Source organism: Lynx rufus, unplaced genomic scaffold, assembly GCF_022079265.1.
Source record: "Lynx rufus isolate CCGP_SWC_20201006 ecotype Redwood Valley unplaced genomic scaffold, mLynRuf1.p SCAF_17, whole genome shotgun sequence".
NCBI lineage: Eukaryota > Metazoa > Chordata > Mammalia > Carnivora > Felidae > Lynx > Lynx rufus.
Genome location: NW_025814831.1, coordinates 28,191,346 through 28,209,183, shown reverse-complemented (window position 1 = coordinate 28,209,183; position 17,838 = coordinate 28,191,346). Strand labels below are relative to the sequence as shown.

Here is a 17,838-nt window from a genome sequence, read left to right as displayed (position 1 = left end):
TAGGTAAAATGCCAGCCACACCTGGCTGGCCCATAAAGAGGAAATACTTCCCACACCTTGCTTTTGCACACTGAGGGCCCCCAGGTAAAGGCATCCCCGGTGCAAGCCGCTTGCTTTAATACCTGGGTGTGTCTGCAGGAACCACCCAGTACAAACCGGAGTGAACCTGCTGCCCTTTCCCCTCTGAGCTGCCAAGTCAAACAGAACACAGGGAACACAAATAGAATCATCACAATAAACCGGTTGTTGGAGTCAGACACAGGAGAACCCACTCCCTGGCACCGCCACCCCCTCCACGGGTCCAGACAGGATGAGGTGCTAGGAGGGCTGAGGAAGGTGCGGCCTGTGGGCATTCCTGCCCAGCAAGCAACCCTTTGGCTCCTCTGGACTCAATTGCCACCCACGTGGATCTCTGAAGGAGCTGCTTGCCAAGGCTGGGAGGGAGGAGGGTCTCCCCTTCCTCCGGGGCCCTGGATTGACGGGAAATGCCCTTCCCACCCACTCAACTTGACTAATGCTGCCGCTTGTCAAGGAAGGGAACTCTTTAGACACATTAAAATCCTAAAGGCATCTGAGGTTTGGAGGAATTCGTGCTGGACGTGCCTCTCTGCAGGGTCAGACGTGGGGGAGGAGAGAGGGGAAGGAGGAGGGGCCAGGCCCAAGTGACAGCTTCAGAAGAATCTGGCAGAACTCTCCAGGTAGTGCCCTCCCTAGCCTGGGGCAGGTCAGAGTCTCCCAGAACTCGCCCGAACTTTTCTGCTGCCTGTGCTTTGGGGCATGTCTCTCTTTGTCTCTTGGATCTCAGGCCAATGAGGAAATATAGGTTAATCCCAGGAGGCAGGGATGGGATCCAAGTTCTTGCTTTGTGGTGTCAGCACCTTTTCATGAAGTTCTAGCAGATCTCACAAAAGATCTTCAGTCTCCCCTCGGCCTTTTCTTTCTCGTAGGTTGGGGAAAAAGGGCTAGAGTCTCCCCGGAGAGAAGTAAACTTGCCATGTGATCCCAGTAGAGGTTTTCTGTTGTATTCCACTTCGTCCCAGGATGCAGGAAGAGCAAAAGCTCTGAAAACTGACCCCTGGATTGGAAGCCTGGCTCTGTACTCCATCCTCGGGCAAGTTACTTAATTGCTGGAGCCTTGGTTTCTTCAGGTGTCAAAATGGGTATAAAAAGCTCTAGTTCACAGGGAGGTAGAGAGGATAAAATGAGATACCGTAGATGAGGACACTCTAGACGCTCCTGGTACATCAAAGGCCTAGATAAATCTTGCCTTTTTCCCTTCTCTCACCCTCTCTGTCAGCGGCTTGCTGGGACCTTGATTGGCCAGAAGAATTAGAAGAAAGACCTAGAGAGAGAGAGACAGAGAAAGAGAGAGAGAGGATCTCACAGTAAACAAGACGGTTTCATTCTAACTTAACTCTGAGTTTCAAGTAGGGACATTAGCAACCACTTTTTTTCTAGGTGGCAAGATCGGTCATTTATGTGCCTCGGGGTAAATCATAGCAATGCTTTCCTTTCCCATCTGAAACAAAACACAAGCCACTTCATTACCAGGCCCAAACTGATTCAATCTAATCTACCCTCAAGACAGGACTTCCCATTTACTTGAACTTGAGGTTTCCCTCTTTTCCATTTGCCTTATGCTTTAGGTGCAGTACTAGGGGTGGGGAAAGGGCAACTGAAACTCCCAGGGGCTTTAGCTTGAGTATCAGTTGTCAGAAAAAAGTTGAAATTATCATGACTCCCCTGAAAATGTCAGAACTAGTAGGTCGCTCCCTAGCCCGTGGTCCCGTAATAAGCAAAATCTGCCTAATGCTTGGATACGTGGCACGAATCTCAACTACGGTCTGGGGACTTTTTTTTTGAAGTGCCGATGATGACTTTATTCTGCTCACTGTGCCCTTCTTCCTGCGTTTGGCCTACATTTACAAAAGGCTGCCATCCCTGCTTAGTAAGGACTAGACAGGAAAAACATTATGGTGGAGACGGGTGGATGGGACAAGGGTTTGGGGAGTGCTGATCAACTGGGTAGACACTTGGGGAGTGGCAACAGAGTGGGAAGGGAATTAAGGGAGAACTGTTTAGAGAAGGGTGTCAGGGAAGTGAGTAATAGGTAGGTCAGAGGATGGAGAAAAGGAATATTGAAAGAGAACGGATATGCTCTGTGGGCAGGTGGTAAAATATCGGAATGGGAGCCCAGGCAGGGCTAGCAAGGAGTAATAGGGAGGGAACTCGGAGGTGCTGATTTGTCAGAGGAAAATGGGATTGGGTATGCTCCGGTGGAGGATTGGAGGGATCCCAGATCAAGCCCAGATGCCATTCATTTTAATGAAATCCTTCTTTATGCTTCTGCCATTGGAAACACACACCATGTGCTCATCCCAATGACTTATTATTTTTTTTTAAAGCCCTGCACTTTATGTTTGTGACTTTGCTATGTGCCTTACTGTTTTAGTTTATTTTTTAGTAATCTCTGCACTCAATGTGGGGCTCAAACTCACGACCCCGAGATCAAGAGTTGCATGGTCTTCCGAATGAGCCAGCCATTGGAGGCACCCAATGGCTTATCTTTTTTAATGTTTGTTTGTTAAGAGAGAGAGAGCAGGGGAGGGGCAGGGAGTGGGAGAATCCCAAGCAGGCTCTTGCTCAGATCAGAGCAGAGCCGGACACAGGACTCCATCTCATGACCTGATCATGACCTCAGCCGAAATCGAGTTGGGCGCTTAACCTACTGAGCCACCCAGGCGCCCCTGCGATGGCTTATTTTTAATTCAAGAACGTAATAGCCCCTCTGCTTTCCCTCAAAAAATGAGACACAATGTAAATGCAGCTAGGCTGGATAAAATTCAAAGTCTCAGACCCTTCAGCTGTGCCTTATCATTCCAATGTTATAGAGCAGTTGCCTTCATACAGTCATCTTAACCCCTCACTCCTGATACTGAATCTCCTTTTGTTTACAGTTGTTCTGCACCCTTCCTATAACTTTCGAGAGACTCGTGTGAGGAGAAAGGAGGCTGGCACCCTGAGATTTGTCACACTCCGCTAGCTTGTATACCCAACACAAAACTAAGCAGTACAGAAATCAAAGCTTCACTTCCTATTGGCCTGGGTTCTTCAGGCCTTCCCACTTTTCAGTATCCAGTCCTCCTGGATTTCTAAATTTTCCCTCCCTTTGGGAGGATTGTTCCTTGAACGGGGTTATTAGATCGCCTCCCTCAAGTCTTCAATAAAGCGCCAAGGCACGATAATGTGCTGCTTTTAAAGTACAAACGGCATCCTCTGTGCCTCCCTCTCTCTCTGCCCCTCCCCCGTTCATGTTCTGTCTCTCTCTGTCTCAAAAATAAATAAACGTTAAAAAAAAAAAATTAAAGTACAAACGACATCCAAACTTCTGATTCCCTTGATTCTGGAGTCGACTGCAAGCAGTGGGAAAGTTTTCTATGCTGGGTTTTGCTCCTGTCTCCTGGGTCAGGCAGTTTGGCCAGTGGTGGTTCTGTGGGCTGGAGGAGACTGCGGTCTGGGAGGTCACCCTGACAATTACCGCCAACTGAGCGTGGAGGGAGTGGTCTAGGTTTGGCCCTCAGTCTGGAGTCACAGGCAGCACAGAGATCTTGGCTCAGGACCCGGGGCTGAGGCGTGCTGGGACAGCCTTGGGGGTGTCCTGGCTTTCCAGGGGCTGGGGAACCCTCTCTGGCCCGGGGGCGGGAGACGCTGTTCCAGAATCGGTTCTGGCTCCACTGCAGTCTCAGCACTTTCTAATTCCAGCGCCAAACAACAACAGCCGCCCAGCTGCAGCCATGGCAACAGGCCCCGCCCACCAGACCTCGTTCCGAGCCTGCAGCACGTGACCGCAACGTCTGCGTCGCTCCCTCCGCCCCTGGCGCGGCGGGAGGGCGGGGAAGTGCGGGGATGACGTTTACTCAGTCGTCTCCATGGATATAATGCATAGACGTCAACGTCGCCCAGTGTTTAGTGTGTAACGTTCCTCCGTCTCCATGGGAACGTCAGGCGGCCAAACACCAGGCCCCAGCAACAGGCTTCTGATTGGCCGAGTCTTCCAAAGGCGGAGCTTCGTCGCCCGCGCCAGCTCTACCGTGTTGCTGTTTTGGTTGTTTGTCTCCCATTTGTTTATTTCTCAAACAGATCCTGGAGGCTGAGGTCTGGATCCGTCGCCAAGGATGAGATCCAGGAGAAAACGTGCTCAACGTGCAGCTTGCATTTACCGATTATACAGCCTCAAGATGACATAGGCCCTTTGTGACCAAGTCCATTGTGAGAGTCACGGCCCTCAGGCCTGGCGGCTGTCACGGCCCAATATTTGGAGTTACATCCCCGACCCTCCCCCACTTCACAGCTCAAAAATGCTATTCCCCTCTCAGCCTCATCCCGGAGACTGTGTTGCCTTTCACAGTTACACTTGTTCACCCTCCCAGAGCAGTCAGGGCCTTCCGTACCTAATGCCGGGATTCAGTGCTACCCCCTGCAGGATTTGGCTACGGTTTCCCGTCTGGTCCTAATTCTGTTGAATGACATCATTTATCCGTATTCCTACCCAGAGATGCCCAGATTGCTTGTACCTTGAACAAATACCAAAGGATCCCAAAGGATAGGGGTTGGTACTTGTATTCATGGACTCATCGAATCTCACGCTTTTCTCTTTGCCTATTTTAATTCGAAACGAGGAGGGGGGCACTTGACTTCTCCAAAAGAAATAGAAATACATTGAGGACAGAGATGGGGGTGGTTGGAGTGGGGGAGAATTCTGATCTGAAAATCTCAGATTTCTTCATATATGAAAGTAATACACTGATGGAGTTAAACGTTCGGAGGCACAAATAATGTCTCCAGAAACAGTTTTAACCTTACCCTGAGCTCCCACCAGTGAAGCCAAGTTAATATCTGGCAAGAGATAGGGATCTAGCCTCAGGGGTTTCAGTCAAGTTGTGCTTAAAAGAATGCCTTAAAATCTTTAGTTATGGTGTCAAATATAATAAATCTTCACCAGCTCATGCACATACAAGTCTGAAATGTTGCATAAAAGGTTTAGATGACCCGATAATATGTTTTCAAAACCCAGAAAGGGAGAGAGAGACACTGATGCAAACCTCAAGTTAAAAACAAGAAAGTAAAATTACTTTCACAGATTGGAATTGATAAGAAGGGCATCTTGTTCTCTCTGCTCTAATCAGCCCACCACCTCCTGTCCCCTTTATCTGCTCTGGGGAATATCCTTGCTAAGTGTCCTCCCTGGCACTCGTTGGCCAGCTTCTAGCCTACAATTTCCTTTGGAGATGTGAATGAAATTGGAAGCCTGCTCAGTACAAATAGGACCAAAGGGCACAGCTACTTATTGTAATGAACTTCATTCTGATTAAGTCACAGAGACTGCAAGTGCTTACTATTTACCCAGTAAATATATTAAATTGCCAGGCAAGTCTCCCTCCTGTCCTGATGCTGCCAAGGCATATCTGAAAGTCTGATATAAGATCATTTTTAGACCATCAAACATCCCTTTTGAATTCTATCATCTGTCTTTACATTTCTAGGAATACAGAGCATCTTGGTCTCCGAGAGCCTATCTATCTGGGTTGCAAAGAAAGAGTAATAATGAGACAATATTTACACTGTACCTTGAAGATGGACCTGAAAAGCTAGGAGGGGTGACTGAGGGCATTTCTCAGTGTGGACAAGGAAGAGGGGAGTATGATGGAAAATAACAGAATTTCTAAGTACCTAGATTTGACTCTAGCACATGAGCTGGATTTTATGATTCTGTTGAAAAGCACCAGTTACAACCTCAAAGCTTCCATGTCCTTCTCCATCCCCCAGACTTAGTTCTGGAACTTTCTTTCATTTATTTATTTATTTATTTATTTATTTATTTATGAAGGAGAGAGAGAGAGAGCATGAGTGGGGGAGGAGCAGAGAGAGAGGGAGACACAGAATCCGAATCAGGCTCCAGGCTCTGAGCCATCAGCACAGAGCCCGATGCGGGGCTCGAACCCACAGACTGTGATATCATGACCCGAGCCAAAGTCTGATGCTTAACCGACTGAGCCACCCAGGCACCCCTTGACTTAAGTTCTTTCTTTTCGTTCTTTTGACCATGACCCAAACATGGTTGTGGGCCATAGCGTGTGGCAGGGGAGTTTTTAATCCGGGAAATACCAAATAGATGATAGTTTCGATGGTACTCAAAGCAACAGTTGGTTTCCTATGTGTCTACATGCACACACACATGCACAGACCCTCCTGCCCCCGGGGTTTGTCTGAGCTGCTCCGCTTAGCTGACCAAATTCAACCTAAAGACCGCGATGTCCTGCTCTGCTGCTGAGTTCCTCAAACGGCAAGAGGACTAAATTTCTCCAGCATATTTCCTTGCCTGTAACATGGGATCTGGAGAACTTACTGACCCTACATGTTTGCTCAGCCCTAAGAGAATTATAATGATGGAGTGGTTATTAGTTGGTACTGTGGGAATACCAAATGGCATATAAATGCTTGATTATCATTAATGGGCATTATTTCCCCCCAACACCTGCCCATCTTGGTGTTGAGTGGAGCCTGCACCTGCCAGGTTTCCACAGCAGACAGGCTTGTCTCAGGCCCAGAGGAGCAGCGACCCACCTGGCCTTCCAAGACCCAAGTGCACATCATACCTCTTGCACATCCCAGCTGTGACTGAAATTGAGCTCTTCAACTCACACTCCTCCTGTCTTCAGTTGTAGAAGTGAAGATATTGTGGGGCACCTAGGTGGCTCAGTTGGTTGAGCGTCCGACTCTTGATATCAGCTCTGGTCATGATCTCGTGGTCATGGGATTGAGCCCCACGTCAGGCTCTGTGCTGAGCGTGGAAGCTGCTTGGGGATTTTCTCTCTCCCTCTCTCTCTGCCCCACTCTTGTTCATGCTCTCTCACTCTCTCTCTCTCTAAATAAATAAATAAACATTAAAAAAAATTATAAAACGAAACAAAGATGCTGCTACCTTCCCTGCTTACCTCTCAGCACTGTTATGAGGGTCACACTAGGGAATGTTCAAGAAAGGGCTTTGAAAACCATAAAGCAGAAGGCATTCAAGCTTAAAAATGTTTTACTAGACAAGGTGACCTATAAGTGGAACAGTGTCAAGGTGGGCTTGGGTGTCATTCATAGGCAGGCTGGATGAATGCCTACCTGTGCGATCTGATACATCCCATGTCAGGGCATGCTCCCTCACTCTCCCTAAAATTCCATTATCAGTGGAATATGCCTTTGGAGTCAGCATCTACCACTCTCTTCAAGTCTTAGGTTGAAAGTACAAATTCTTTGATGAGTGAGCAGTAAACTCCTAAAGTTTAACATAAATTAGGTTATCAGACATGTTCCACCCTGACAGGTGAGACAGCACCACATGAGAACACTGGGCTCTTAGGTGGGTCTGAAAAACAGGATCCTGGGAGCCTAGGGAACATTATTCATTTTAATCAAAGTTGCCCCTCCAAGTTGTGCCATTTGGTGACAGAGGATACTTGGAGCCCACCCAGCAGATCTGGAGCGCTACTCATACATGAAAAGGAGAGACTCTTCTCCCTGTCCTTACCCAAAGCCTCTGAGGCCACTACAGCAATCCAGGAGTTCCCACACTGCTGGATTTTAGGGGCTGGCAAAGTTTTTTAAAAATTGGTGAACTGGCGGCGGGGGCGGGGGTGGGGGCACCAGTCAGTTGAGCGTCCAACTTGGGCTCAGGTCGTGACCTCACAGTCTGTGAGTTTGAGCCCCGTGTGGGGCTCTGCACTGACAGCTCAGAGCCTGGAGCCTGCTTCAGATTCTGTGTGTGTGTGTCTCTCTCTGCCCCTCCCCCGATTGTGCTCTCTCCCTCTCTCTCTCTCTCTCTCTCTCTCTCTCTCTCTCTCAAAAATAAATTTAAAAAAAAAAATTTTTTTTAAAGTTGGTGAACTTGGATGTCTGGGTGGCTCAGCTGGTTGAGTGTCTGACTCCTGATTTCGTCTCAGGTCATGGTCCCAGGGTCATGGGATCGAGCTCTGCATTGGGCTCTGCTCTGAGTGTGGAGGCTGCTTGAGATTCTCTCTCTCCCTCTGCCCCTCTTCCCCATTCACTCGCTCTCTCTCTCTCTTTCTCTCTCTAAAAGAAAAAAAAAGTTGGTGAACTGACATAGGTTGTCAGCTCTCAATTTTACCAAACAATCACCATTTGTTATCACCATCATTTTATAAATAAGAGGATATTTTAACATTAACAAAAGTCAGAAAGACATAATCTAAGACTTAGGGACAGCTCTTTTAAAATGAATGTATATAGCTCTGTGAAAACTCCTTGCTTTGTCATTTTTCCCCCTATCTTCCTCTGACAGTTCTGTTCCTTCGTTAGTCTCCATGGCGTATCGTTGACAGTGGTCGAGAGCAGACAGAAGCATCAAGGAGAAGTAAAAATCGAATTCAAGGGTGGATTCATTTTCCTAATCAAACGGACCACTTCTTAAACCACGTGCCTTTGGATCACCAGTTTCTGTGGCAAAGGGGTGTGACACAATCTCACCAGGATGGGTAAGAGTGCAATACAATGGTGGGAATATAATACTTTGCGTAGTTCCTTTGGAATTACACCCAGTCTGGGTGGGTCAGTTTGTTTCCAGTTGGTCTGATCCTTGCTTGGACCAGGCTCCACCCACCCAAACACTTCCAGGTTTACATGAGGAGGTGGGATTTTGACTGCTCTACGCCTGTTCAACAAGATCAGATGGGGCTGAGTGGTGAAGATCGGCATGTTCCCCGGAGGAGGGAACAAGCCTGCCTTCCAACTGGTGTCCCAGGCAGGTGCAGGAGACACTGGCAGAGCCAGTTTAACCAGCATCTCGGGCAAGGTTTGGCCATACTTTTTTCCTGCTTGCAGTTTCCTCTAGCAGAAGTGGAAACGCTCTTCTGGGCAGGTTAGCTCAGTTAGTTAGAAGTGGCAACACTCTACGTGTTCTGCGGCTGTATATGAACCGAATGCAACCAGCATTATAGCACTGTATATATTGCTGGTAGAGATGTCACTATATATATTATTATATATTATATATGCTTTCCTTCCAAAACCCAGTGTAAACAGAAGCTGAGGCTATCATTTAATTCTAAGCAGTTTAAGAATAATTAAAGCCCATGAGACTTTCTCTCTCATCAGTAACTCCCTGCTAGATACCTAGGGAAATAAATTCACTTATTCAGGTCACCAGGGCACTACCTACCTACTATACTGGGGAGAAAACAGCACAATTATCTATTGTGGAGTAGTGAATTATAAGGTCATTATTTAAAGAGATGTATTGAAACTACTCAGCCAAAATGGCATAATAATGTATCATGGCACTTTGGTGAATATTAAATAACGTAACGATATCTGTAAAACATTCAGCACAATCCCTGAGCGGCACTCAATAAATATTAGCTACCGTTATTTCCATTTATCTGAGAAGTATTTTTTGAGCAGCCGATACATGGCCAGAAACCATATTATGGGCTTGCGAGTCCATCATGGGTGAAATAAGCAGGATTTCTCTCCTTCCGGAGTGGAGAGACAGACACTAAACAAACTCAATCAACAATTAAGGCCTACTCATACGAGGCCTTCTGTGGGCGTTTGGGGGTTCATCAGATCCCAAAGATCCCAACCTTTGTAGAACGGATCTCTTAGATATCAGCCCCATTGTTTTCTAAATAAGTATGCATTATTAGAAACAGTGATCAGTGCTATACATGCAAAGCCTGGGGTGAGCGAAAGACTTCTAGAGGGTTCCTAATTCAAGCTGGGTGCTCAGGATACAACATTCCAAGTTTGAAACCTGGATGGGAGTAGGTTTAGCTGAGGAGGAGAGCGGGAGACGGGGGCAGAGAACATAGGTTTAACACTAGTAACTCACATTTAATTCGTGCTTTCCGTGGTACAATGCCTTTTCACAAACGTCCTGCATCAGAGGTTTGCCACCGGAGTGAATTTAGTCCCCAGCTCCAGGATGCATGGCAGCAGCTGCCTACTTTGGTCCTTTCCAGGAGATCACCAACGTTTGACGGTTGCTGCCTCAGTTTTCCTTGCTTTCCATTGCCTGGAACAGTTAGTATCAGCTACAACAAGGATGACTGCTGAGGCCCGAACGCAGCTTCCTTTACTTGTTGTAATGAAAGCCACCCTCGTGCCCCCAGGAATATGTTAGCAAACATTCGCTGCTGGGTTTAAATAATGAAGTATGGGCTGAATAATAATCAGTCTCTGAGGGCTGAGCTGTCTTCTTTCCCCAAAACATGCATAATCCTTTAGCTCACTGTGCCCTTTGCCTCCTGAATTTTCTCGCCTTCAGGTTTCAACGCTCCTCTTATTCCTACTAGCAAGTTCCACAGCCTGGCTCATATTCCAGCTATGAAATAGTTCACATAGTTCTGGGTAGACATAATATTTACGGGAACTGAAGATGGGCGGATTCTGATAATGGCTTGTGGAAGAGCCTTCGGTGCAGTCAAAATAACAAAGAATTTAAGAAACTAATGCGTTGAGACTTTTAGTCTCCCATAAACTTCCCAAATGTTCTTACTTAAACCCTGTGTAAGTATCAGCAGAATCCAGGGGAGCGTTGCCCTGGGTGAGAAAGAGTGGTTTGTTCAGCGTTCTGCTGTTTTACAGCACAAATTCTGAGCCGAATTCTGTTTATTGTCAATAGCTCTCTAACAAAGGGCAAAATGGAATGTGCCTGTTTTCAAATTCCTGTGAAAAAGGGTCCTGGAAGACCTCAGATCCTGGTCTAGGGCAATTTGCGTCACTGTTTTTCGGGGCTTTGAATGAAGACTCTAAGCTGTTGAGAGAGATCTTACCAAACATCGTTAGCGTGGAGCCACTTATCAGAAGGATCTATATAGGTTGTTACTGCATAAAAACGAAATAGAACTGTCCATGCCTGGTTTGAAGTACAGTGATGGCTAGGGAGGAAAGTAAACCGGGAAGAGCTGGGACATTTCTAAATTTGGTACCATTGATCCAAAATTTGGTGTTTATCATCCGGGGGAGGGAGAGATGGTTCGGGGGCAGCTCAGACACTAGAGCTTGTGGTGCGCATTTTAAGGACAGAGGGTTGCTGGGTTCAGAGGTGAGGAAAAATCAACGGTTATGTTTCCCAGTACTTAACTTTACACTGGGAAGCATTTCCTCTGCCCAGAATGCTCTGCTTCTGGTTGGCCCTGCTTCTGTGGCTGGTTCCTTCCTGTCATTTATTTCTCATCACAAAAGTCACCTCCTTCCACCTAATCCAAACACTCACAACATATCTCTCCATTTTAATTACCTGCTCGCTTTTATCTGATATTTTGGTTTGTTTTCTTGTTTATTACTGGACTACGAGCTTTGCTTTAATAGGAAGCTTGTCCGTTTACTACGGATTCCAGCGACTAGCACGTAGTAGATACTCAAGAAAGATACTGAATGAAGAAGAAGGAATAGGATAATTGTCCCTGTACAATTTGAGTCGTGAAAAAATTAACTTTGTAGAGGTCTTACCTGGTACCTGCAGGTGATTTTCTGGTTCTTATGCAAGATAATAATAATTTGAGGTAAATGAAGCCCCTTTCATCCCTGGGAGGGATTCTGAAACCAATGGAAAAGTAGAAGGTAGGATAGAGATTTCTGAAAAGACCACAACTAAATTGGGGCACTTACATGTCTCAAACTCTTGATTTTAGCTCAGGTCATGATCTCACAGTTTGGTTTGTGGGACCAAGCACTGTGATGGGCTCTGTGCTGACAGCACGGATCGTGGTTGGGATTCTCTCTGTTCCTCTCCCGCTCGTGCTCTCTCTCTCTCTCTCTCTCTCTCAAAAATGAATAAACAAACACTAAAAACAGAACACCACAACTAAATTAATCTCGAACACCGTGGGGCTGCTTTATCTAAACATACAATCTAGAACCACCTCATTTGAGACTCTTCGGTATTCTCCATTGCTAGGGGTTTTGCGTACTTCTCTGGTCATCTTACCACACGGGCCAGAAACGGGCAAGACGTGTTGAAATATTCACTGTGGCTCGGAGCTGCTGTTTGGTAAGACTGCTGATCTGGCAGGCCAATGAGTGGAGTGCTACTTGAAAACACCAGGTTTTCTCCATTTCCCCAGCCTATTTCACAACGTCTTGCTTCACTCTTTTCCAAGTTCCAAGCTCAGACAGACACCAGCTGGATGAACACGAGACTTGGATGGCAAAGTCATAGTAGCAAATGAACCCCCGAAGTCCCGCCTCCTGTGAACTGTCCCATTCACGACAAACAGAGGCCAGGGGAAAATGAAGATTCTTCACCCGCAGACACCCTCTGGGCAGGTTACCCACAGTTGATTCCAAACCACCTGATCAATGTGGAAGAAGGAATAGAATGGTTCAGCCAAACTGTGCCAATGAAGAATGCTGTCGGCTGATCCCATGCACGGAGCTAAGCAATCTGAACGGGGCAGGAGTGCGTGGTCCTCTGTTGTAACCTTGAAGTTCAGCTCCAGCCCAGATAGGGCTGATGTAGGCCCTGCAGCCAGGCCTCAGGTGATCGTGTGGTCTGCGATACTCCAATCCTGTCCAGTGCAAGTCTTACAATCAACAAATACTGACCGAGCCCTAGCCACATGCCCAGTCATGGCTAGATTGCCCAAGAAGCCAAGCAAGAACATGCTGGGGCCAGGGCAGGGCCAGGGATGGGGGTAAGGGGCATTCAAGAAAGAACTGGGAAAACTGTAGCCATCATTCTGTTTATTGAGTACCTTGCTGTTGTGCAAGGCACTGTTTCTGGCACTGGGGAACCCGCAATTTTTCCCTCCCGCGTGAACTTACATCCTGGCCTTATTTCAGCATACTTGTGAGTTTTAGCTTTTGAAATAAAATTTTATTTTGCAATTTAATGTTGTTTTTATTTTGAACCTCTTGGGAGAGTACCATCGTCATTTTGGTATCGGGGCCATAAAAATTTTATTACGGCCTATTCCCCGTGCTGTTAAACATACAAACAAAAAGTTAGGTTTTTAAACCTTTTAAAGCCTTTTAAACCTTATGCCCAAATATTCTCTAAAAAAGTCACTTGTAGTATTAACTTGAATTTGTGAAAAAGAAAGGATTTGTGGGAGGGGGGCGTGCCGCACTTGGGTGACTCCGTCAAGCATCCAACTCTTGGTTTCGGCTCAGGTCATGATCTCATGGGTCTTGAGTTTGAGCCCCACATCGGGCTCTGCTTGGGATTCTGTCTCCCTTTCTCTGCTCCTCCCCCACCCACTTTCTATCTCTCTCTCTCTCTCTCTCTCTCTCTCATAAATAAATAAATAAACAGGGGCGCCTGGGTGGCGCAGTCGGTTAAGCGCCCGACTTCAGCCAGGTCACGATCTCACGGTCCGTGAGTTCGAGCCCCGCGTCGGGCTCTGGGCTGATGGCTCGGAGCCTGGAGCCTGTTTCCGATTCTGTGTCTCCCTCTCTCTCTGCCCCTCCCCCGTTCATGCTCTGTCTCTCTCTGTCCCAAAAATAAATAAACGTTGAAAAAAAAAAATTAAAAAATAAATAAATAAATAAATAAATAAACATTCAAAAAGAAAAAAAGAAAGAAAGAAAGAATGGAGAACCTATCCCAGACAGATTGTCTCATTGTGCTGATCACTGTTTCTGAATGGGGTGGTTGTGGATTTAAAACCACAGGTAGTGGAAGCATTTAGACAGCAAATATGATGGGTGTATGCAGTTCTAAGAATGGGTGTACCCATGGGCTTTGGAAGCATTTATATTATTATGCCTGATAAAGTAGGTGCTGCTCAGGATTTTGGTTCCCCTCACCTCCAGAGAATACAGGTAAGAAGTCACCCATCGAGCCCCTTTATCCAAAGAGAGAATCCATGCTGCCTTCTCTGAGCTTTCTGTTTAATGTTCATTCTTTCCTCACACATTTATTGAATGCTTTCTAGTGTCACGAAGCTAGGCACCAAGGGTAGTTTCCTACCGAATGAGACAGATAAGCCCCCTGCTTTTGTGGAAATCATCGCCTAGTAGAGGAAGACAATGAAAAACGACGTAAATAAAACAAATAGGGTACCATGGTGCTAAGTCCTAGACAGAAAATGACAGCAGGTAATGTAACAGAAAGTGACTGAGGGATGCCACATTGGACCGGGGACGGGACAGGCTTCGTGGAGAATTTGATATTTGAGCAGGCATTGATCATGAGGAAGAGTCAACATGTTAAGATGTGGGGGGAAGAGTGAGCAACAGATAGAAAGTCTCAGCTACAGACCCAGCTTGGCAGGTTTGAGGAACAGGAAGAAGGCCAGCGTGGCTGGAGTAGAGGAGATGAGAGAAAGTGTTTCAAGATGAGGTCGGAGGGTTAGGCAGGGTCTGGGACCTACATTTGGTAGACCTCAGTAAGGAATGTAAATTTTTTTTCTACAGTGTGATTCTGTAAATTGGCCACTAAACAGGTTTGAAGGGATTGATGGTTTAGGGTTTGGTGTTATGATTTAATTCCGAGCCCCACTAAGTGGGAGAGTCGACTTTCAGCGTGCGATCTGTCCCTGTCTTCATTGATTACCTCTCAGTCTCCGGCGGGCCAGAGTCTGAAGGTGGAATTCTTCAGTAAAGTCATTTTGGGGATGTTAGCCAGTGATCTCTAACTCACTGACACTCCATGTGAAATAACAGCGGAGAAAATCAGACCTCAGCTGGGAGTTTTCTGGTAGGACACAAGCAGATACTGAGCTAAGACAAAAAGCGTTCGTATCTGAGGATGAAACTCAAATCTATAGATCAGAAGGCAGCATAACTCTGAATGCCTACATACTGGCCAGGATTTTCCTGGTTTAATGTTTACTTATTTTTGAGAGAGTGAGAGAGAGCGCACGCGAGTGAGCGAGCACGTGCGTGCCTGAGTGGGGGAAGGGCAGAGAGAGAGGGAGACACAGAATCGGAAGCCGGTTCCAGGCTCCGAGCACCAGCAGAGAGCTCCACACGGGGCTCGAACTCACCGACAGAGAGATCATGACCTGAGCTGAATGAAGTCAGACGCCTAAATCCACTGAGCCGCCCACGCGCCCCTTCCTGGTTTAGATTGTTTTTTTTTTGTTTTTTTTTTTTGTTTTTTTTTGTCGTCACAATTATTACCGTCTCTTTTAAGGATCTTTCTTGCTGAGCAAGGCTGTAGATAAAATGGTATCAACTATGCTTGAGATGTCTTAACACCTTGGAGCGCGTCACGTGCTAGCCCATTCTGGCCATGCCTGGCCCTACCTGTGCTGACTCTGGGATTTTCCCCGTTGGATGGGAGTCCTGCAGCTGCAGTGTTGAGTCAGGGTGTGTTGTTTTCCTATAGGTTTAGTGACCTAGATGGGCTTCTTCTGAAAGTCCAGCAGCTAAGTCCACCAGAGCTGCAGAAGTTCAGCTCAGGACAGCTGAGGAGCCAATGACCTGGAGAAGACTTGCTGGTCTGCCCGCGGTGAGCTCTGCTTTCTACAGGAAGTGTCAGCACGACTGACAACGAGGGTCCAATGATGCAGGCTGTGGTGTGAGACAGGCTGCAAGCTTGGGCTGAAATGTCTCCTTCTCAGGCACTATAACTATTCCCCAATGTCCTCAGCTCCAGAGGGAGCGTATCCCAGGGACCACACATTTGTTTAAATGCTCGCATTAGCAGAAGGACGGGGATCCCATTGAATCATCATCTCCTGTCAAAAAGCCAAGGGTTGTTCCGAAGGAATGCAGCTTTTCCCAAAGAGGCTAAATCCCTAGTACTGATTAGTTCTCGTGGCCACGGCGGGGGTGGTGGTGGTGGGGGAGGGCAGCGGTGCGTGTGTTTGTACGTGTGTGTGTGCATTGATGGTGGTGGTAATCCTGTGCCTCCGCTGTTTTAAAATAGGAGCAGTCTTTTCGCTCACTGTCTGAGCCATAGGGTGAGTAACCTTGACCCCTAAAGCCCTCCACTGGGTGTCATGTGTGTGTGAGTCCTGCCCCTCCTTGGGTCCAGACATTTAGAATGAATAAATTAGAGGGTGGTGGTAACATGGTCATTGTCATTGCAGACAATGTGGCATTTATGTATGGGCACTGGCTGTCTTTATCATGGGGCTCAATAACAAGGGCAAGTTTGATCTTTCATCACGAACCACTGGGGTGTTCTTTAGGCCTAGAGCCTGCAACAGCTGAAAATAGCCCTAGCATCTTGTTATTTTCTCTTTCCCAATTTTTGCCTATTCATACCCAAGAATAAAAGACACAGCCTGTTCAGCCTTTCCAAAGATTTAAAGAACCTTATCTATTGATTTCTAAGTACCCATAAAGGACAATATTTGCCTTGCTTGCATGAGGGTATTCATTCATTCATTCAGCCGTCCATTCAGGAGATATTCATCGAACACCTGCTACAGGCGAGGCACTGGGCTAGGTACTAAGTGAATATCAGTACATGAAAAAGACAAGGGCCAAAGCATGGGGATGTTGAATAAATCTAAGAAGCGACTTCCCCAAGTCCCTGAAGGAGTTGATTTTGCTATACACATCTTCCTGACTTCTGGTCCCGTGCTCTGACCACAACCCTTCACCGCTAGACCACACTTCCCCAAATAAATAACTACTTCTGCATGCTGGGGATGGATTGTGTGCGGCAGCATTTACGTAGGCAGTGCAGACAGCAGCCTTTCACTTAATGTTGCAATAACACCGGGCTAAACAATGTGCACTGGCTTCCAGAGTTGCTGAACAAATGCTTGATGTGGGTCAGGTCCCTTAATTCAAATGCCAGAGAAGTACAAAATAGGAAAAGTCTCTATCTGATAAGGAGCAACTGTTGAGGAAAGATATATTTGTTGTCAGTTTGGGTTAAAATCAGACACGGGATTCTACCCTCCTCTTCACTTCTGGATCCCCACATAGGAGGAACTCCGCACATAGATAATCACAAACTGCGTAAGTTTTGGTTTTATATGCTCAGACTTGTCCCGAACACAGAACCCCTGCCCTGCTAGAAGGCAGCACTATGTTCACAGAGGCACACACACATCTGTCTCAAAGTCACCCTGACCTTGGCTAATGGCAAAGATAATTTCGTGCATCAGTTCTGATTTCCCTCTATTTTAAGGCTACATCATGTGAGCTCCACATTGAAAATGTGATTTTGTAGTCCTGAAGCGGATACCATGAGCAGATTCAGATGTGAGAGTACGTTAGGGTGATCAGAGATTCAGATGCTCTGGCATTTCAATCTTTATCATGTCACTTCCCAGAGGACAGTGGGTCCAGGTCCCATCTCTGTACCGTAGTCACTTCCTCTGATACTGGTCTCTGAGCCCTCCTCTGTGTTCTTACCTCTGTCAAAGCGTTTGCTGCTGCTTTGTAATTCTCTCCTGATTTGCTGATCTTCTCCCCAAAGCTGGAAGGTCTCTGAAGGTAGGGACAGGTCCATTCTGTTCTGTACAGTAAGTGCCAGCCCCCAGAACTCATAGGAGTGCATGGCCATAGGAGGCTGTCAGTAGTTCCTGGATGAATAAATAAAAGAATTATGAATTCGTGGCTCTGTCCTTTTCAGAGGATGGGTTTAAATCTCCAACTCTCAGGTCGTAAGGGTGCCGGGAAGGAAAGAGTTAAGCTATCTGGAGGGGCTAGGTTCATTCAGAGACCCCTTTCCTTTTATTGGCAAAGACAAGATAAAGTGATATATGAGATAAATCCTGGGATATAAAATCTTGACACATCCTTTAGGTGCTGAGTTGAGCTAATTCAAACTCTGAAGGGGAAATAAATGAAGTCATTCTAGGTTTTCTCTTAAGCGGCCTGAGATCCAGTTATGAAGGGAAGGCAAGGCCAGACCCAGGAATT

General features: G+C 46.7%; 1 long non-coding RNA gene across 1 annotated transcript; it reads right to left on the bottom strand.

Moving 5' to 3' along the window:
- Positions 1–223: 223 nt before the first annotated feature.
- On the bottom strand, positions 224–12,932 carry LOC124512633 (uncharacterized). Its single transcript, XR_006962171.1, has 4 exons — positions 11,996–12,932; positions 11,518–11,604; positions 9,896–10,078; positions 224–1,342 (listed from the first exon to the last, which is right to left on the bottom strand). It is a non-coding gene; the product is annotated as an uncharacterized LOC124512633 (long non-coding RNA).
- Between the last annotated feature and the right edge of the window lie 4,906 nt (positions 12,933–17,838).